This window comes from Mytilus galloprovincialis, chromosome 10 (assembly GCF_965363235.1).
Source record: "Mytilus galloprovincialis chromosome 10, xbMytGall1.hap1.1, whole genome shotgun sequence".
NCBI classification, from domain to species: Eukaryota; Metazoa; Mollusca; class Bivalvia; order Mytilida; family Mytilidae; genus Mytilus; species Mytilus galloprovincialis.
In genome coordinates, this window is record NC_134847.1 from 45,115,187 (window position 1) to 45,134,304 (window position 19,118).

The 19,118-nt window shown below is 32.9% G+C and overlaps 26 non-coding genes across 26 annotated transcripts; all 26 read left to right on the forward strand.

Moving 5' to 3' along the window:
* Positions 1–492: 492 nt before the first annotated feature.
* On the forward strand, positions 493–599 carry LOC143050110 (U6 spliceosomal RNA). Its single transcript, XR_012970491.1, has one exon. It is a non-coding gene; the product is annotated as a U6 spliceosomal RNA (small nuclear RNA).
* A 610-nt stretch (positions 600–1,209) lies between these two features.
* LOC143050004 (U6 spliceosomal RNA) lies at positions 1,210–1,316 on the forward strand. Its single transcript, XR_012970392.1, has one exon. It is a non-coding gene; the product is annotated as a U6 spliceosomal RNA (small nuclear RNA).
* Positions 1,317–1,926: 610 nt separating this feature from the next.
* LOC143050005 (U6 spliceosomal RNA) lies at positions 1,927–2,033 on the forward strand. The gene has a single exon (XR_012970393.1). It is a non-coding gene; the product is annotated as a U6 spliceosomal RNA (small nuclear RNA).
* Positions 2,034–2,643: 610 nt separating this feature from the next.
* On the forward strand, positions 2,644–2,750 carry LOC143050006 (U6 spliceosomal RNA). The gene has a single exon (XR_012970394.1). It is a non-coding gene; the product is annotated as a U6 spliceosomal RNA (small nuclear RNA).
* A 610-nt stretch (positions 2,751–3,360) lies between these two features.
* On the forward strand, positions 3,361–3,467 carry LOC143050007 (U6 spliceosomal RNA). The gene has a single exon (XR_012970395.1). It is a non-coding gene; the product is annotated as a U6 spliceosomal RNA (small nuclear RNA).
* Positions 3,468–4,077: 610 nt separating this feature from the next.
* On the forward strand, positions 4,078–4,184 carry LOC143050050 (U6 spliceosomal RNA). The gene has a single exon (XR_012970437.1). It is a non-coding gene; the product is annotated as a U6 spliceosomal RNA (small nuclear RNA).
* A 610-nt stretch (positions 4,185–4,794) lies between these two features.
* LOC143050009 (U6 spliceosomal RNA) lies at positions 4,795–4,901 on the forward strand. The gene has a single exon (XR_012970396.1). It is a non-coding gene; the product is annotated as a U6 spliceosomal RNA (small nuclear RNA).
* Positions 4,902–5,511: 610 nt separating this feature from the next.
* On the forward strand, positions 5,512–5,618 carry LOC143050011 (U6 spliceosomal RNA). Its single transcript, XR_012970398.1, has one exon. It is a non-coding gene; the product is annotated as a U6 spliceosomal RNA (small nuclear RNA).
* Positions 5,619–6,228: 610 nt separating this feature from the next.
* LOC143050012 (U6 spliceosomal RNA) lies at positions 6,229–6,335 on the forward strand. The gene has a single exon (XR_012970399.1). It is a non-coding gene; the product is annotated as a U6 spliceosomal RNA (small nuclear RNA).
* Positions 6,336–6,945: 610 nt separating this feature from the next.
* On the forward strand, positions 6,946–7,052 carry LOC143050013 (U6 spliceosomal RNA). Its single transcript, XR_012970400.1, has one exon. It is a non-coding gene; the product is annotated as a U6 spliceosomal RNA (small nuclear RNA).
* Positions 7,053–7,662: 610 nt separating this feature from the next.
* LOC143050014 (U6 spliceosomal RNA) lies at positions 7,663–7,769 on the forward strand. Its single transcript, XR_012970402.1, has one exon. It is a non-coding gene; the product is annotated as a U6 spliceosomal RNA (small nuclear RNA).
* Positions 7,770–8,379: 610 nt separating this feature from the next.
* On the forward strand, positions 8,380–8,486 carry LOC143050049 (U6 spliceosomal RNA). Its single transcript, XR_012970436.1, has one exon. It is a non-coding gene; the product is annotated as a U6 spliceosomal RNA (small nuclear RNA).
* Positions 8,487–9,096: 610 nt separating this feature from the next.
* LOC143050015 (U6 spliceosomal RNA) lies at positions 9,097–9,203 on the forward strand. Its single transcript, XR_012970403.1, has one exon. It is a non-coding gene; the product is annotated as a U6 spliceosomal RNA (small nuclear RNA).
* Positions 9,204–9,813: 610 nt separating this feature from the next.
* On the forward strand, positions 9,814–9,920 carry LOC143050016 (U6 spliceosomal RNA). The gene has a single exon (XR_012970404.1). It is a non-coding gene; the product is annotated as a U6 spliceosomal RNA (small nuclear RNA).
* Positions 9,921–10,530: 610 nt separating this feature from the next.
* On the forward strand, positions 10,531–10,637 carry LOC143050047 (U6 spliceosomal RNA). The gene has a single exon (XR_012970434.1). It is a non-coding gene; the product is annotated as a U6 spliceosomal RNA (small nuclear RNA).
* A 610-nt stretch (positions 10,638–11,247) lies between these two features.
* On the forward strand, positions 11,248–11,354 carry LOC143050017 (U6 spliceosomal RNA). The gene has a single exon (XR_012970405.1). It is a non-coding gene; the product is annotated as a U6 spliceosomal RNA (small nuclear RNA).
* Positions 11,355–11,964: 610 nt separating this feature from the next.
* On the forward strand, positions 11,965–12,071 carry LOC143050018 (U6 spliceosomal RNA). Its single transcript, XR_012970406.1, has one exon. It is a non-coding gene; the product is annotated as a U6 spliceosomal RNA (small nuclear RNA).
* A 610-nt stretch (positions 12,072–12,681) lies between these two features.
* Positions 12,682–12,788, forward strand: LOC143050048 (U6 spliceosomal RNA). Its single transcript, XR_012970435.1, has one exon. It is a non-coding gene; the product is annotated as a U6 spliceosomal RNA (small nuclear RNA).
* Positions 12,789–13,398: 610 nt separating this feature from the next.
* Positions 13,399–13,505, forward strand: LOC143050020 (U6 spliceosomal RNA). Its single transcript, XR_012970407.1, has one exon. It is a non-coding gene; the product is annotated as a U6 spliceosomal RNA (small nuclear RNA).
* A 610-nt stretch (positions 13,506–14,115) lies between these two features.
* On the forward strand, positions 14,116–14,222 carry LOC143050021 (U6 spliceosomal RNA). The gene has a single exon (XR_012970408.1). It is a non-coding gene; the product is annotated as a U6 spliceosomal RNA (small nuclear RNA).
* Positions 14,223–14,832: 610 nt separating this feature from the next.
* On the forward strand, positions 14,833–14,939 carry LOC143050023 (U6 spliceosomal RNA). Its single transcript, XR_012970410.1, has one exon. It is a non-coding gene; the product is annotated as a U6 spliceosomal RNA (small nuclear RNA).
* A 610-nt stretch (positions 14,940–15,549) lies between these two features.
* On the forward strand, positions 15,550–15,656 carry LOC143050024 (U6 spliceosomal RNA). Its single transcript, XR_012970411.1, has one exon. It is a non-coding gene; the product is annotated as a U6 spliceosomal RNA (small nuclear RNA).
* A 610-nt stretch (positions 15,657–16,266) lies between these two features.
* LOC143050025 (U6 spliceosomal RNA) lies at positions 16,267–16,373 on the forward strand. Its single transcript, XR_012970412.1, has one exon. It is a non-coding gene; the product is annotated as a U6 spliceosomal RNA (small nuclear RNA).
* A 611-nt stretch (positions 16,374–16,984) lies between these two features.
* Positions 16,985–17,091, forward strand: LOC143050092 (U6 spliceosomal RNA). Its single transcript, XR_012970475.1, has one exon. It is a non-coding gene; the product is annotated as a U6 spliceosomal RNA (small nuclear RNA).
* A 610-nt stretch (positions 17,092–17,701) lies between these two features.
* LOC143050026 (U6 spliceosomal RNA) lies at positions 17,702–17,808 on the forward strand. The gene has a single exon (XR_012970413.1). It is a non-coding gene; the product is annotated as a U6 spliceosomal RNA (small nuclear RNA).
* Positions 17,809–18,418: 610 nt separating this feature from the next.
* LOC143050027 (U6 spliceosomal RNA) lies at positions 18,419–18,525 on the forward strand. The gene has a single exon (XR_012970414.1). It is a non-coding gene; the product is annotated as a U6 spliceosomal RNA (small nuclear RNA).
* Positions 18,526–19,118: the final 593 nt, after the last annotated feature.

Here is a 19,118-nt window from a genome sequence, read left to right on the forward strand (position 1 = left end):
ATCTATATTCGTCCTGTGGAAAAAATATCATCTCGGGTTTGTCAGTGTACACTTCTAGTTACTTTAATATATTGTAGAGGTTTCATTACGATTTTCATTGTTCTTGATTGATCCAAATGATCTTGAAAATCTATAATGCATGCATATGGGTACGTTGGTAATGGCTATTTTACAACTCGACATTTAGGTCATTTACGTTTTACCGCTAACTATTTACATTATACGACCACTATATACGTACTAGAAACGTTTGTACCTTTATAGTGTTTAAAACGATTTTCATCCAAAGTTATAAAATTTCACATTAAACCGGTATACCAAAATGCGTTCTTTTGTAAGTTAGTTGTCCCTAACTACTTATTTTTCCTTTCCGACTGCGTTTTCTTTTAAATTTTGCAAAAGTTTAACGGCAGTATGCAAATATCTCAAATCCTGAATTTGTATCTATTGTGAAATTACGAGTATATATAGGTGTCAGTCGAATCTGTTGTTGTACTCGCTTCGGCAGTACATATACTAAAATTGGAACGATACAGAGAAGATTAGCATGGCCCCTGCGCAAGGATGACACGCAAATTCGTGAAGCGTTCCATATTTTTCTTTGATCAAATATTTGTAATATACAAAGCACAGTAACATGTTTATTTTTTATATAAGTCATCAACATTCTAAACTACATGCGAATTAATACTATTGGACATGGTCAACCGTTGTACTATCTATATTCGTCCTGTGGAAAAAATATCATCTCGGGTTTGTCAGTGTACACTTCTAGTTACTTTAATATATTGTAGAGGTTTCATTACGATTTTCATTGTTCTTGATTGATCCAAATGATCTTGAAAATCTATAATGCATGCATATGGGTACGTTGGTAATGGCTATTTTACAACTCGACATTTAGGTCATTTACGTTTTACCGCTAACTATTTACATTATACGACCACTATATACGTACTAGAAACGTTTGTACCTTTATAGTGTTTAAAACGATTTTCATCCAAAGTTATAAAATTTCACATTAAACCGGTATACCAAAATGCGTTCTTTTGTAAGTTAGTTGTCCCCAACTACTTATTTTTCCTTTCCGACTGCGTTTTCTTTTAAATTTTGCAAAAGTTTAACGGCAGTATGCAAATATCTCAAATCCTGAATTTGTATCTATTGTGAAATTACGAGTATATATAGGTGTCAGTCGAATCTGTTGTTGTACTCGCTTCGGCAGTACATATACTAAAATTGGAACGATACAGAGAAGATTAGCATGGCCCCTGCGCAAGGATGACACGCAAATTCGTGAAGCGTTCCATATTTTTCTTTGATCAAATATTTGTAATATACAAGGCACAGTAACATGTTTATTTTTTATATAAGTCATCAACATTCTAAACTACATGCGAATTAATACTATTGGACATGGTCAACCGTTGTACTATCTATATTCGTCCTGTGGAAAAAATATCATCTCGGGTTTGTCAGTGTACACTTCTAGTTACTTTAATATATTGTAGAGGTTTCATTACGATTTTCATTGTTCTTGATTGATCCAAATGATCTTGAAAATCTATAATGCATGCATATGGGTACGTTGGTAATGGCTATTTTACAACTCGACATTTAGGTCATTTACGTTTTACCGCTAACTATTTACATTATACGACCACTATATACGTACTAGAAACGTTTGTACCTTTATAGTGTTTAAAACGATTTTCATCCAAAGTTATAAAATTTCACATTAAACCGGTATACCAAAATGCGTTCTTTTGTAAGTTAGTTGTCCCTAACTACTTATTTTTCCTTTCCGACTGCGTTTTCTTTTAAATTTTGCAAAAGTTTAACGGCAGTATGCAAATATCTCAAATCCTGAATTTGTATCTATTGTGAAATTACGAGTATATATAGGTGTCAGTCGAATCTGTTGTTGTACTCGCTTCGGCAGTACATATACTAAAATTGGAACGATACAGAGAAGATTAGCATGGCCCCTGCGCAAGGATGACACGCAAATTCGTGAAGCGTTCCATATTTTTCTTTGATCAAATATTTGTAATATACAAGGCACAGTAACATGTTTATTTTTTATATAAGTCATCAACATTCTAAACTACATGCGAATTAATACTATTGGACATGGTCAACCGTTGTACTATCTATATTCGTCCTGTGGAAAAAATATCATCTCGGGTTTGTCAGTGTACACTTCTAGTTACTTTAATATATTGTAGAGGTTTCATTACGATTTTCATTGTTCTTGATTGATCCAAATGATCTTGAAAATCTATAATGCATGCATATGGGTACGTTGGTAATGGCTATTTTACAACTCGACATTTAGGTCATTTACGTTTTACCGCTAACTATTTACATTATACGACCACTATATACGTACTAGAAACGTTTGTACCTTTATAGTGTTTAAAACGATTTTCATCCAAAGTTATAAAATTTCACATTAAACCGGTATACCAAAATGCGTTCTTTTGTAAGTTAGTTGTCCCTAACTACTTATTTTTCCTTTCCGACTGCGTTTTCTTTTAAATTTTGCAAAAGTTTAACGGCAGTATGCAAATATCTCAAATCCTGAATTTGTATCTATTGTGAAATTACGAGTATATATAGGTGTCAGTCGAATCTGTTGTTGTACTCGCTTCGGCAGTACATATACTAAAATTGGAACGATACAGAGAAGATTAGCATGGCCCCTGCGCAAGGATGACACGCAAATTCGTGAAGCGTTCCATATTTTTCTTTGATCAAATATTTGTAATATACAAGGCACAGTAACATGTTTATTTTTTATATAAGTCATCAACATTCTAAACTACATGCGAATTAATACTATTGGACATGGTCAACCGTTGTACTATCTATATTCGTCCTGTGGAAAAAATATCATCTCGGGTTTGTCAGTGTACACTTCTAGTTACTTTAATATATTGTAGAGGTTTCATTACGATTTTCATTGTTCTTGATTGATCCAAATGATCTTGAAAATCTATAATGCATGCATATGGGTACGTTGGTAATGGCTATTTTACAACTCGACATTTAGGTCATTTACGTTTTACCGCTAACTATTTACATTATACGACCACTATATACGTACTAGAAACGTTTGTACCTTTATAGTGTTTAAAACGATTTTCATCCAAAGTTATAAAATTTCACATTAAACCGGTATACCAAAATGCGTTCTTTTGTAAGTTAGTTGTCCCTAACTACTTATTTTTCCTTTCCGACTGCGTTTTCTTTTAAATTTTGCAAAAGTTTAACGGCAGTATGCAAATATCTCAAATCCTGAATTTGTATCTATTGTGAAATTACGAGTATATATAGGTGTCAGTCGAATCTGTTGTTGTACTCGCTTCGGCAGTACATATACTAAAATTGGAACGATACAGAGAAGATTAGCATGGCCCCTGCGCAAGGATGACACGCAAATTCGTGAAGCGTTCCATATTTTTCTTTGATCAAATATTTGTAATATACAAGGCACAGTAACATGTTTATTTTTTATATAAGTCATCAACATTCTAAACTACATGCGAATTAATACTATTGGACATGGTCAACCGTTGTACTATCTATATTCGTCCTGTGGAAAAAATATCATCTCGGGTTTGTCAGTGTACACTTCTAGTTACTTTAATATATTGTAGAGGTTTCATTACGATTTTCATTGTTCTTGATTGATCCAAATGATCTTGAAAATCTATAATGCATGCATATGGGTACGTTGGTAATGGCTATTTTACAACTCGACATTTAGGTCATTTACGTTTTACCGCTAACTATTTACATTATACGACCACTATATACGTACTAGAAACGTTTGTACCTTTATAGTGTTTAAAACGATTTTCATCCAAAGTTATAAAATTTCACATTAAACCGGTATACCAAAATGCGTTCTTTTGTAAGTTAGTTGTCCCTAACTACTTATTTTTCCTTTCCGACTGCGTTTTCTTTTAAATTTTGCAAAAGTTTAACGGCAGTATGCAAATATCTCAAATCCTGAATTTGTATCTATTGTGAAATTACGAGTATATATAGGTGTCAGTCGAATCTGTTGTTGTACTCGCTTCGGCAGTACATATACTAAAATTGGAACGATACAGAGAAGATTAGTATGGCCCCTGCGCAAGGATGACACGCAAATTCGTGAAGCGTTCCATATTTTTCTTTGATCAAATATTTGTAATATACAAAGCACAGTAACATGTTTATTTTTTATATAAGTCATCAACATTCTAAACTACATGCGAATTAATACTATTGGACATGGTCAACCGTTGTACTATCTATATTCGTCCTGTGGAAAAAATATCATCTCGGGTTTGTCAGTGTACACTTCTAGTTACTTTAATATATTGTAGAGGTTTCATTACGATTTTCATTGTTCTTGATTGATCCAAATGATCTTGAAAATCTATAATGCATGCATATGGGTACGTTGGTAATGGCTATTTTACAACTCGACATTTAGGTCATTTACGTTTTACCGCTAACTATTTACATTATACGACCACTATATACGTACTAGAAACGTTTGTACCTTTATAGTGTTTAAAACGATTTTCATCCAAAGTTATAAAATTTCACATTAAACCGGTATACCAAAATGCGTTCTTTTGTAAGTTAGTTGTCCCTAACTACTTATTTTTCCTTTCCGACTGCGTTTTCTTTTAAATTTTGCAAAAGTTTAACGGCAGTATGCAAATATCTCAAATCCTGAATTTGTATCTATTGTGAAATTACGAGTATATATAGGTGTCAGTCGAATCTGTTGTTGTACTCGCTTCGGCAGTACATATACTAAAATTGGAACGATACAGAGAAGATTAGCATGGCCCCTGCGCAAGGATGACACGCAAATTCGTGAAGCGTTCCATATTTTTCTTTGATCAAATATTTGTAATATACAAGGCACAGTAACATGTTTATTTTTTATATAAGTCATCAACATTCTAAACTACATGCGAATTAATACTATTGGACATGGTCAACCGTTGTACTATCTATATTCGTCCTGTGGAAAAAATATCATCTCGGGTTTGTCAGTGTACACTTCTAGTTACTTTAATATATTGTAGAGGTTTCATTACGATTTTCATTGTTCTTGATTGATCCAAATGATCTTGAAAATCTATAATGCATGCATATGGGTACGTTGGTAATGGCTATTTTACAACTCGACATTTAGGTCATTTACGTTTTACCGCTAACTATTTACATTATACGACCACTATATACGTACTAGAAACGTTTGTACCTTTATAGTGTTTAAAACGATTTTCATCCAAAGTTATAAAATTTCACATTAAACCGGTATACCAAAATGCGTTCTTTTGTAAGTTAGTTGTCCCTAACTACTTATTTTTCCTTTCCGACTGCGTTTTCTTTTAAATTTTGCAAAAGTTTAACGGCAGTATGCAAATATCTCAAATCCTGAATTTGTATCTATTGTGAAATTACGAGTATATATAGGTGTCAGTCGAATCTGTTGTTGTACTCGCTTCGGCAGTACATATACTAAAATTGGAACGATACAGAGAAGATTAGCATGGCCCCTGCGCAAGGATGACACGCAAATTCGTGAAGCGTTCCATATTTTTCTTTGATCAAATATTTGTAATATACAAGGCACAGTAACATGTTTATTTTTTATATAAGTCATCAACATTCTAAACTACATGCGAATTAATACTATTGGACATGGTCAACCGTTGTACTATCTATATTCGTCCTGTGGAAAAAATATCATCTCGGGTTTGTCAGTGTACACTTCTAGTTACTTTAATATATTGTAGAGGTTTCATTACGATTTTCATTGTTCTTGATTGATCCAAATGATCTTGAAAATCTATAATGCATGCATATGGGTACGTTGGTAATGGCTATTTTACAACTCGACATTTAGGTCATTTACGTTTTACCGCTAACTATTTACATTATACGACCACTATATACGTACTAGAAACGTTTGTACCTTTATAGTGTTTAAAACGATTTTCATCCAAAGTTATAAAATTTCACATTAAACCGGTATACCAAAATGCGTTCTTTTGTAAGTTAGTTGTCCCTAACTACTTATTTTTCCTTTCCGACTGCGTTTTCTTTTAAATTTTGCAAAAGTTTAACGGCAGTATGCAAATATCTCAAATCCTGAATTTGTATCTATTGTGAAATTACGAGTATATATAGGTGTCAGTCGAATCTGTTGTTGTACTCGCTTCGGCAGTACATATACTAAAATTGGAACGATACAGAGAAGATTAGCATGGCCCCTGCGCAAGGATGACACGCAAATTCGTGAAGCGTTCCATATTTTTCTTTGATCAAATATTTGTAATATACAAAGCACAGTAACATGTTTATTTTTTATATAAGTCATCAACATTCTAAACTACATGCGAATTAATACTATTGGACATGGTCAACCGTTGTACTATCTATATTCGTCCTGTGGAAAAAATATCATCTCGGGTTTGTCAGTGTACACTTCTAGTTACTTTAATATATTGTAGAGGTTTCATTACGATTTTCATTGTTCTTGATTGATCCAAATGATCTTGAAAATCTATAATGCATGCATATGGGTACGTTGGTAATGGCTATTTTACAACTCGACATTTAGGTCATTTACGTTTTACCGCTAACTATTTACATTATACGACCACTATATACGTACTAGAAACGTTTGTACCTTTATAGTGTTTAAAACGATTTTCATCCAAAGTTATAAAATTTCACATTAAACCGGTATACCAAAATGCGTTCTTTTGTAAGTTAGTTGTCCCTAACTACTTATTTTTCCTTTCCGACTGCGTTTTCTTTTAAATTTTGCAAAAGTTTAACGGCAGTATGCAAATATCTCAAATCCTGAATTTGTATCTATTGTGAAATTACGAGTATATATAGGTGTCAGTCGAATCTGTTGTTGTACTCGCTTCGGCAGTACATATACTAAAATTGGAACGATACAGAGAAGATTAGCATGGCCCCTGCGCAAGGATGACACGCAAATTCGTGAAGCGTTCCATATTTTTCTTTGATCAAATATTTGTAATATACAAAGCACAGTAACATGTTTATTTTTTATATAAGTCATCAACATTCTAAACTACATGCGAATTAATACTATTGGACATGGTCAACCGTTGTACTATCTATATTCGTCCTGTGGAAAAAATATCATCTCGGGTTTGTCAGTGTACACTTCTAGTTACTTTAATATATTGTAGAGGTTTCATTACGATTTTCATTGTTCTTGATTGATCCAAATGATCTTGAAAATCTATAATGCATGCATATGGGTACGTTGGTAATGGCTATTTTACAACTCGACATTTAGGTCATTTACGTTTTACCGCTAACTATTTACATTATACGACCACTATATACGTACTAGAAACGTTTGTACCTTTATAGTGTTTAAAACGATTTTCATCCAAAGTTATAAAATTTCACATTAAACCGGTATACCAAAATGCGTTCTTTTGTAAGTTAGTTGTCCCTAACTACTTATTTTTCCTTTCCGACTGCGTTTTCTTTTAAATTTTGCAAAAGTTTAACGGCAGTATGCAAATATCTCAAATCCTGAATTTGTATCTATTGTGAAATTACGAGTATATATAGGTGTCAGTCGAATCTGTTGTTGTACTCGCTTCGGCAGTACATATACTAAAATTGGAACGATACAGAGAAGATTAGCATGGCCCCTGCGCAAGGATGACACGCAAATTCGTGAAGCGTTCCATATTTTTCTTTGATCAAATATTTGTAATATACAAAGCACAGTAACATGTTTATTTTTTATATAAGTCATCAACATTCTAAACTACATGCGAATTAATACTATTGGACATGGTCAACCGTTGTACTATCTATATTCGTCCTGTGGAAAAAATATCATCTCGGGTTTGTCAGTGTACACTTCTAGTTACTTTAATATATTGTAGAGGTTTCATTACGATTTTCATTGTTCTTGATTGATCCAAATGATCTTGAAAATCTATAATGCATGCATATGGGTACGTTGGTAATGGCTATTTTACAACTCGACATTTAGGTCATTTACGTTTTACCGCTAACTATTTACATTATACGACCACTATATACGTACTAGAAACGTTTGTACCTTTATAGTGTTTAAAACGATTTTCATCCAAAGTTATAAAATTTCACATTAAACCGGTATACCAAAATGCGTTCTTTTGTAAGTTAGTTGTCCCTAACTACTTATTTTTCCTTTCCGACTGCGTTTTCTTTTAAATTTTGCAAAAGTTTAACGGCAGTATGCAAATATCTCAAATCCTGAATTTGTATCTATTGTGAAATTACGAGTATATATAGGTGTCAGTCGAATCTGTTGTTGTACTCGCTTCGGCAGTACATATACTAAAATTGGAACGATATAGAGAAGATTAGCATGGCCCCTGCGCAAGGATGACACGCAAATTCGTGAAGCGTTCCATATTTTTCTTTGATCAAATATTTGTAATATACAAAGCACAGTAACATGTTTATTTTTTATATAAGTCATCAACATTCTAAACTACATGCGAATTAATACTATTGGACATGGTCAACCGTTGTACTATCTATATTCGTCCTGTGGAAAAAATATCATCTCGGGTTTGTCAGTGTACACTTCTAGTTACTTTAATATATTGTAGAGGTTTCATTACGATTTTCATTGTTCTTGATTGATCCAAATGATCTTGAAAATCTATAATGCATGCATATGGGTACGTTGGTAATGGCTATTTTACAACTCGACATTTAGGTCATTTACGTTTTACCGCTAACTATTTACATTATACGACCACTATATACGTACTAGAAACGTTTGTACCTTTATAGTGTTTAAAACGATTTTCATCCAAAGTTATAAAATTTCACATTAAACCGGTATACCAAAATGCGTTCTTTTGTAAGTTAGTTGTCCCTAACTACTTATTTTTCCTTTCCGACTGCGTTTTCTTTTAAATTTTGCAAAAGTTTAACGGCAGTATGCAAATATCTCAAATCCTGAATTTGTATCTATTGTGAAATTACGAGTATATATAGGTGTCAGTCGAATCTGTTGTTGTACTCGCTTCGGCAGTACATATACTAAAATTGGAACGATACAGAGAAGATTAGCATGGCCCCTGCGCAAGGATGACACGCAAATTCGTGAAGCGTTCCATATTTTTCTTTGATCAAATATTTGTAATATACAAAGCACAGTAACATGTTTATTTTTTATATAAGTCATCAACATTCTAAACTACATGCGAATTAATACTATTGGACATGGTCAACCGTTGTACTATCTATATTCGTCCTGTGGAAAAAATATCATCTCGGGTTTGTCAGTGTACACTTCTAGTTACTTTAATATATTGTAGAGGTTTCATTACGATTTTCGTTGTTCTTGATTGATCCAAATGATCTTGAAAATCTATAATGCATGCATATGGGTACGTTGGTAATGGCTATTTTACAACTCGACATTTAGGTCATTTACGTTTTACCGCTAACTATTTACATTATACGACCACTATATACGTACTAGAAACGTTTGTACCTTTATAGTGTTTAAAACGATTTTCATCCAAAGTTATAAAATTTCACATTAAACCGGTATACCAAAATGCGTTCTTTTGTAAGTTAGTTGTCCCTAACTACTGATTTTTCCTTTCCGACTGCGTTTTCTTTTAAATTTTGCAAAAGTTTAACGGCAGTATGCAAATATCTCAAATCCTGAATTTGTATCTATTGTGAAATTACGAGTATATATAGGTGTCAGTCGAATCTGTTGTTGTACTCGCTTCGGCAGTACATATACTAAAATTGGAACGATACAGAGAAGATTAGCATGGCCCCTGCGCAAGGATGACACGCAAATTCGTGAAGCGTTCCATATTTTTCTTTGATCAAATATTTGTAATATACAAAGCACAGTAACATGTTTATTTTTTATATAAGTCATCAACATTCTAAACTACATGCGAATTAATACTATTGGACATGGTCAACCGTTGTACTATCTATATTCGTCCTGTGGAAAAAATATCATCTCGGGTTTGTCAGTGTACACTTCTAGTTACTTTAATATATTGTAGAGGTTTCATTACGATTTTCATTGTTCTTGATTGATCCAAATGATCTTGAAAATCTATAATGCATGCATATGGGTACGTTGGTAATGGCTATTTTACAACTCGACATTTAGGTCATTTACGTTTTACCGCTAACTATTTACATTATACGACCACTATATACGTACTAGAAACGTTTGTACCTTTATAGTGTTTAAAACGATTTTCATCCAAAGTTATAAAATTTCACATTAAACCGGTATACCAAAATGCGTTCTTTTGTAAGTTAGTTGTCCCTAACTACTTATTTTTCCTTTCCGACTGCGTTTTCTTTTAAATTTTGCAAAAGTTTAACGGCAGTATGCAAATATCTCAAATCCTGAATTTGTATCTATTGTGAAATTACGAGTATATATAGGTGTCAGTCGAATCTGTTGTTGTACTCGCTTCGGCAGTACATATACTAACATTGGAACGATACAGAGAAGATTAGCATGGCCCCTGCGCAAGGATGACACGCAAATTCGTGAAGCGTTCCATATTTTTCTTTGATCAAATATTTGTAATATACAAAGCACAGTAACATGTTTATTTTTTATATAAGTCATCAACATTCTAAACTACATGCGAATTAATACTATTGGACATGGTCAACCGTTGTACTATCTATATTCGTCCTGTGGAAAAAATATCATCTCGGGTTTGTCAGTGTACACTTCTAGTTACTTTAATATATTGTAGAGGTTTCATTACGATTTTCATTGTTCTTGATTGATCCAAATGATCTTGAAAATCTATAATGCATGCATATGGGTACGTTGGTAATGGCTATTTTACAACTCGACATTTAGGTCATTTACGTTTTACCGCTAACTATTTACATTATACGACCACTATATACGTACTAGAAACGTTTGTACCTTTATAGTGTTTAAAACGATTTTCATCCAAAGTTATAAAATTTCACATTAAACCGGTATACCAAAATGCGTTCTTTTGTAAGTTAGTTGTCCCTAACTACTTATTTTTCCTTTCCGACTGCGTTTTCTTTTAAATTTTGCAAAAGTTTAACGGCAGTATGCAAATATCTCAAATCCTGAATTTGTATCTATTGTGAAATTACGAGTATATATAGGTGTCAGTCGAATCTGTTGTTGTACTCGCTTCGGCAGTACATATACTAAAATTGGAACGATACAGAGAAGATTAGCATGGCCCCTGCGCAAGGATGACACGCAAATTCGTGAAGCGTTCCATATTTTTCTTTGATCAAATATTTGTAATATACAAAGCACAGTAACATGTTTATTTTTTATATAAGTCATCAACATTCTAAACTACATGCGAATTAATACTATTGGACATGGTCAACCGTTGTACTATCTATATTCGTCCTGTGGAAAAAATATCATCTCGGGTTTGTCAGTGTACACTTCTAGTTACTTTAATATATTGTAGAGGTTTCATTACGATTTTCATTGTTCTTGATTGATCCAAATGATCTTGAAAATCTATAATGCATGCATATGGGTACGTTGGTAATGGCTATTTTACAACTCGACATTTAGGTCATTTACGTTTTACCGCTAACTATTTACATTATACGACCACTATATACGTACTAGAAACGTTTGTACCTTTATAGTGTTTAAAACGATTTTCATCCAAAGTTATAAAATTTCACATTAAACCGGTATACCAAAATGCGTTCTTTTGTAAGTTAGTTGTCCCTAACTACTGATTTTTCCTTTCCGACTGCGTTTTCTTTTAAATTTTGCAAAAGTTTAACGGCAGTATGCAAATATCTCAAATCCTGAATTTGTATCTATTGTGAAATTACGAGTATATATAGGTGTCAGTCGAATCTGTTGTTGTACTCGCTTCGGCAGTACATATACTAAAATTGGAACGATACAGAGAAGATTAGCATGGCCCCTGCGCAAGGATGACACGCAAATTCGTGAAGCGTTCCATATTTTTCTTTGATCAAATATTTGTAATATACAAAGCACAGTAACATGTTTATTTTTTATATAAGTCATCAACATTCTAAACTACATGCGAATTAATACTATTGGACATGGTCAACCGTTGTACTATCTATATTCGTCCTGTGGAAAAAATATCATCTCGGGTTTGTCAGTGTACACTTCTAGTTACTTTAATATATTGTAGAGGTTTCATTACGATTTTCATTGTTCTTGATTGATCCAAATGATCTTGAAAATCTATAATGCATGCATATGGGTACGTTGGTAATGGCTATTTTACAACTCGACATTTAGGTCATTTACGTTTTACCGCTAACTATTTACATTATACGACCACTATATACGTACTAGAAACGTTTGTACCTTTATAGTGTTTAAAACGATTTTCATCCAAAGTTATAAAATTTCACATTAAACCGGTATACCAAAATGCGTTCTTTTGTAAGTTAGTTGTCCCTAACTACTTATTTTTCCTTTCCGACTGCGTTTTCTTTTAAATTTTGCAAAAGTTTAACGGCAGTATGCAAATATCTCAAATCCTGAATTTGTATCTATTGTGAAATTACGAGTATATATAGGTGTCAGTCGAATCTGTTGTTGTACTCGCTTCGGCAGTACATATACTAACATTGGAACGATACAGAGAAGATTAGCATGGCCCCTGCGCAAGGATGACACGCAAATTCGTGAAGCGTTCCATATTTTTCTTTGATCAAATATTTGTAATATACAAAGCACAGTAACATGTTTATTTTTTATATAAGTCATCAACATTCTAAACTACATGCGAATTAATACTATTGGACATGGTCAACCGTTGTACTATCTATATTCGTCCTGTGGAAAAAATATCATCTCGGGTTTGTCAGTGTACACTTCTAGTTACTTTAATATATTGTAGAGGTTTCATTACGATTTTCATTGTTCTTGATTGATCCAAATGATCTTGAAAATCTATAATGCATGCATATGGGTACGTTGGTAATGGCTATTTTACAACTCGACATTTAGGTCATTTACGTTTTACCGCTAACTATTTACATTATACGACCACTATATACGTACTAGAAACGTTTGTACCTTTATAGTGTTTAAAACGATTTTCATCCAAAGTTATAAAATTTCACATTAAACCGGTATACCAAAATGCGTTCTTTTGTAAGTTAGTTGTCCCTAACTACTTATTTTTCCTTTCCGACTGCGTTTTCTTTTAAATTTTGCAAAAGTTTAACGGCAGTATGCAAATATCTCAAATCCTGAATTTGTATCTATTGTGAAATTACGAGTATATATAGGTGTCAGTCGAATCTGTTGTTGTACTCGCTTCGGCAGTACATATACTAAAATTGGAACGATACAGAGAAGATTAGCATGGCCCCTGCGCAAGGATGACACGCAAATTCGTGAAGCGTTCCATATTTTTCTTTGATCAAATATTTGTAATATACAAAGCACAGTAACATGTTTATTTTTTATATAAGTCATCAACATTCTAAACTACATGCGAATTAATACTATTGGACATGGTCAACCGTTGTACTATCTATATTCGTCCTGTGGAAAAAATATCATCTCGGGTTTGTCAGTGTACACTTCTAGTTACTTTAATATATTGTAGAGGTTTCATTACGATTTTCATTGTTCTTGATTGATCCAAATGATCTTGAAAATCTATAATGCATGCATATGGGTACGTTGGTAATGGCTATTTTACAACTCGACATTTAGGTCATTTACGTTTTACCGCTAACTATTTACATTATACGACCACTATATACGTACTAGAAACGTTTGTACCTTTATAGTGTTTAAAACGATTTTCATCCAAAGTTATAAAATTTCACATTAAACCGGTATACCAAAATGCGTTCTTTTGTAAGTTAGTTGTCCCTAACTACTTATTTTTCCTTTCCGACTGCGTTTTCTTTTAAATTTTGCAAAAGTTTAACGGCAGTATGCAAATATCTCAAATCCTGAATTTGTATCTATTGTGAAATTACGAGTATATATAGGTGTCAGTCGAATCTGTTGTTGTACTCGCTTCGGCAGTACATATACTAAAATTGGAACGATACAGAGAAGATTAGCATGGCCCCTGCGCAAGGATGACACGCAAATTCGTGAAGCGTTCCATATTTTTCTTTGATCAAATATTTGTAATATACAAAGCACAGTAACATGTTTATTTTTTATATAAGTCATCAACATTCTAAACTACATGCGAATTAATACTATTGGACATGGTCAACCGTTGTACTATCTATATTCGTCCTGTGGAAAAAATATCATCTCGGGTTTGTCAGTGTACACTTCTAGTTACTTTAATATATTGTAGAGGTTTCATTACGATTTTCATTGTTCTTGATTGATCCAAATGATCTTGAAAATCTATAATGCATGCATATGGGTACGTTGGTGATGGCTATTTTACAACTCGACATTTAGGTCATTTACGTTTTACCGCTAACTATTTACATTATACGACCACTATATACGTACTAGAAACGTTTGTACCTTTATAGTGTTTAAAACGATTTTCATCCAAAGTTATAAAATTTCACATTAAACCGGTATACCAAAATGCGTTCTTTTGTAAGTTAGTTGTCCCTAACTACTTATTTTTCCTTTCCGACTGCGTTTTCTTTTAAATTTTGCAAAAGTTTAACGGCAGTATGCAAATATCTCAAATCCTGAATTTGTATCTATTGTGAAATTACGAGTATATATAGGTGTCAGTCGAATCTGTTGTTGTACTCGCTTCGGCAGTACATATACTAAAATTGGAACGATACAGAGAAGATTAGCATGGCCCCTGCGCAAGGATGACACGCAAATTCGTGAAGCGTTCCATATTTTTCTTTGATCAAATATTTGTAATATACAAAGCACAGTAACATGTTTATTTTTTATATAAGTCATCAACATTCTAAACTACATGCGAATTAATACTATTGGACATGGTCAACCGTTGTACTATCTATATTCGTCCTGTGGAAAAAATATCATCTCGGGTTTGTCAGTGTACACTTCTAGTTACTTTAATATATTGTAGAGGTTTCATTACGATTTTCATTGTTCTTGATTGATCCAAATGATCTTGAAAATCTATAATGCATGCATATGGGTACGTTGGTAATGGCTATTTTACAACTCGACATTTAGGTCATTTACGTTTTACCGCTAACTATTTACATTATACGACCACTATATACGTACTAGAAACGTTTGTACCTTTATAGTGTTTAAAACGATTTTCATCCAAAGTTATAAAATTTCACATTAAACCGGTATACCAAAATGCGTTCTTTTGTAAGTTAGTTGTCCCTAACTACTTATTTTTCCTTTCCGACTGCGTTTTCTTTTAAATTTTGCAAAAGTTTAACGGCAGTATGCAAATATCTCAAATCCTGAATTTGTATCTATTGTGAAATTACGAGTATATATAGGTGTCAGTCGAATCTGTTGTTGTACTCGCTTCGGCAGTACATATACTAAAATTGGAACGATACAGAGAAGATTAGCATGGCCCCTGCGCAAGGATGACACGCAAATTCGTGAAGCGTTCCATATTTTTCTTTGATCAAATATTTGTAATATACAAAGCACAGTAACATGTTTATTTTTTATATAAGTCATCAACATTCTAAACTACATGCGAATTAATACTATTGGACATGGTCAACCGTTGTACTATCTATATTCGTCCTGTGGAAAAAATATCATCTCGGGTTTGTCAGTGTACACTTCTAGTTACTTTAATATATTGTAGAGGTTTCATTACGATTTTCATTGTTCTTGATTGATCCAAATGATCTTGAAAATCTATAATGCATGCATATGGGTACGTTGGTGATGGCTATTTTACAACTCGACATTTAGGTCATTTACGTTTTACCGCTAACTATTTACATTATACGACCACTATATACGTACTAGAAACGTTTGTACCTTTATAGTGTTTAAAACGATTTTCATCCAAAGTTATAAAATTTCACATTAAACCGGTATACCAAAATGCGTTCTTTTGTAAGTTAGTTGTCCCTAACTACTTATTTTTCCTTTCCGACTGCGTTTTCTTTTAAATTTTGCAAAAGTTTAACGGCAGTATGCAAATATCTCAAATCCTGAATTTGTATCTATTGTGAAATTACGAGTATATATAGGTGTCAGTCGAATCTGTTGTTGTACTCGCTTCGGCAGTACATATACTAAAATTGGAACGATACAGAGAAGATTAGCATGGCCCCTGCGCAAGGATGACACGCAAATTCGTGAAGCGTTCCATATTTTTCTTTGATCAAATATTTGTAATATACAAAGCACAGTAACATGTTTATTTTTTATATAAGTCATCAACATTCTAAACTACATGCGAATTAATACTATTGGACATGGTCAACCGTTGTACTATCTATATTCGTCCTGTGGAAAAAATATCATCTCGGGTTTGTCAGTGTACACTTCTAGTTACTTTAATATATTGTAGAGGTTTCATTACGATTTTCATTGTTCTTGATTGATCCAAATGATCTTGAAAATCTATAATGCATGCATATGGGTACGTTGGTAATGGCTATTTTACAACTCGACATTTAGGTCATTTACGTTTTACCGCTAACTATTTACATTATACGACCACTATATACGTACTAGAAACGTTTGTACCTTTATAGTGTTTAAAACGATTTTCATCCAAAGTTATAAAATTTCACATTAAACCGGTATACCAAAATGCGTTCTTTTGTAAGTTAGTTGTCCCTAACTACTTATTTTTTCTTTTCCGACTGCGTTTTCTTTTAAATTTTGCAAAAGTTTAACGGCAGTATGCAAATATCTCAAATCCTGAATTTGTATCTATTGTGAAATTACGAGTATATATAGGTGTCAGTCGAATCTGTTGTTGTACTCTCTTCGGCAGTACATATACTAAAATTGGAACGATACAGAGAAGATTAGCATGGCCCCTGCGCAAGGATGACACGCAAATTCGTGAAGCGTTCCATATTTTTCTTTGATCAAATATTTGTAATATACAAAGCACAGTAACATGTTTATTTTTTATATAAGTCATCAACATTCTAAACTACATGCGAATTAATACTATTGGACATGGTCAACCGTTGTACTATCTATATTCGTCCTGTGGAAAAAATATCATCTCGGGTTTGTCAGTGTACACTTCTAGTTACTTTAATATATTGTAGAGGTTTCATTACGATTTTCATTGTTCTTGATTGATCCAAATGATCTTGAAAATCTATAATGCATGCATATGGGTACGTTGGTAATGGCTATTTTACAACTCGACATTTAGGTCATTTACGTTTTACCGCTAACTATTTACATTATACGACCACTATATACGTACTAGAAACGTTTGTACCTTTATAGTGTTTAAAACGATTTTCATCCAAAGTTATAAAATTTCACATTAAACCGGTATACCAAAATGCGTTCTTTTGTAAGTTAGTTGTCCCTAACTACTTATTTTTCCTTTCCGACTGCGTTTTCTTTTAAATTTTGCAAAAGTTTAACGGCAGTATGCAAATATCTCAAATCCTGAATTTGTATCTATTGTGAAATTACGAGTATATATAGGTGTCAGTCGAATCTGTTGTTGTACTCGCTTCGGCAGTACATATACTAAAATTGGAACGATACAGAGAAGATTAGCATGGCCCCTGCGCAAGGATGACACGCAAATTCGTGAAGCGTTCCATATTTTTCTTTGATCAAATATTTGTAATATACAAAGCACAGTAACATGTTTATTTTTTATATAAGTCATCAACATTCTAAACTACATGCGAATTAATACTATTGGACATGGTCAACCGTTGTACTATCTATATTCGTCCTGTGGAAAAAATATCATCTCGGGTTTGTCAGTGTACACTTCTAGTTACTTTAATATATTGTAGAGGTTTCATTACGATTTTCATTGTTCTTGATTGATCCAAATGATCTTGAAAATCTATAATGCATGCATATGGGTACGTTGGTAATGGCTATTTTACAACTCGACATTTAGGTCATTTACGTTTTACCGCTAACTATTTACATTATACGACCACTATATACGTACTAGAAACGTTTGTACCTTTATAGTGTTTAAAACGATTTTCATCCAAAGTTATAAAATTTCACATTAAACCGGTATACCAAAATGCGTTCTTTTGTAAGTTAGTTGTCCCTAACTACTTATTTTTCCTTTCCGACTGCGTTTTCTTTTAAATTTTGCAAAAGTTTAACGGCAGTATGCAAATATCTCAAATCCTGAATTTGTATCTATTGTGAAATTACGAGTATATATAGGTGTCAGTCGAATCTGTTGTTGTACTCGCTTCGGCAGTACATATACTAAAATTGGAACGATACAGAGAAGATTAGCATGGCCCCTGCGCAAGGATGACACGCAAATTCGTGAAGCGTTCCATATTTTTCTTTGATCAAATATTTGTAATATACAAAGCACAGTAACATGTTTATTTTTTATATAAGTCATCAACATTCTAAACTACATGCGAATTAATACTATTGGACATGGTCAACCGTTGTACTATCTATATTCGTCCTGTGGAAAAAATATCATCTCGGGTTTGTCAGTGTACACTTCTAGTTACTTTAATATATTGTAGAGGTTTCATTACGATTTTCATTGTTCTTGATTGATCCAAATGATCTTGAAAATCTATAATGCATGCATATGGGTACGTTGGTAATGGCTATTTTACAACTCGACATTTAGGTCATTTACGTTTTACCGCTAACTATTTACATTATACGACCACTATATACGTACTAGAAACGTTTGTACCTTTATAGTGTTTAAAACGATTTTCATCCAAAGTTATAAAATTTCACATTAAACCGGTATACCAAAATGCGTTCTTTTGTAAGTTAGTTGTCCCTAACTACTTATTTTTCCTTTCCGACTGCGTTTTCTTTTAAATTTTGCAAAAGTTTAACGGCAGTATGCAAATATCTCAAATCCTGAATTTGTATCTATTGTGAAATTACGAGTATATATAGGTGT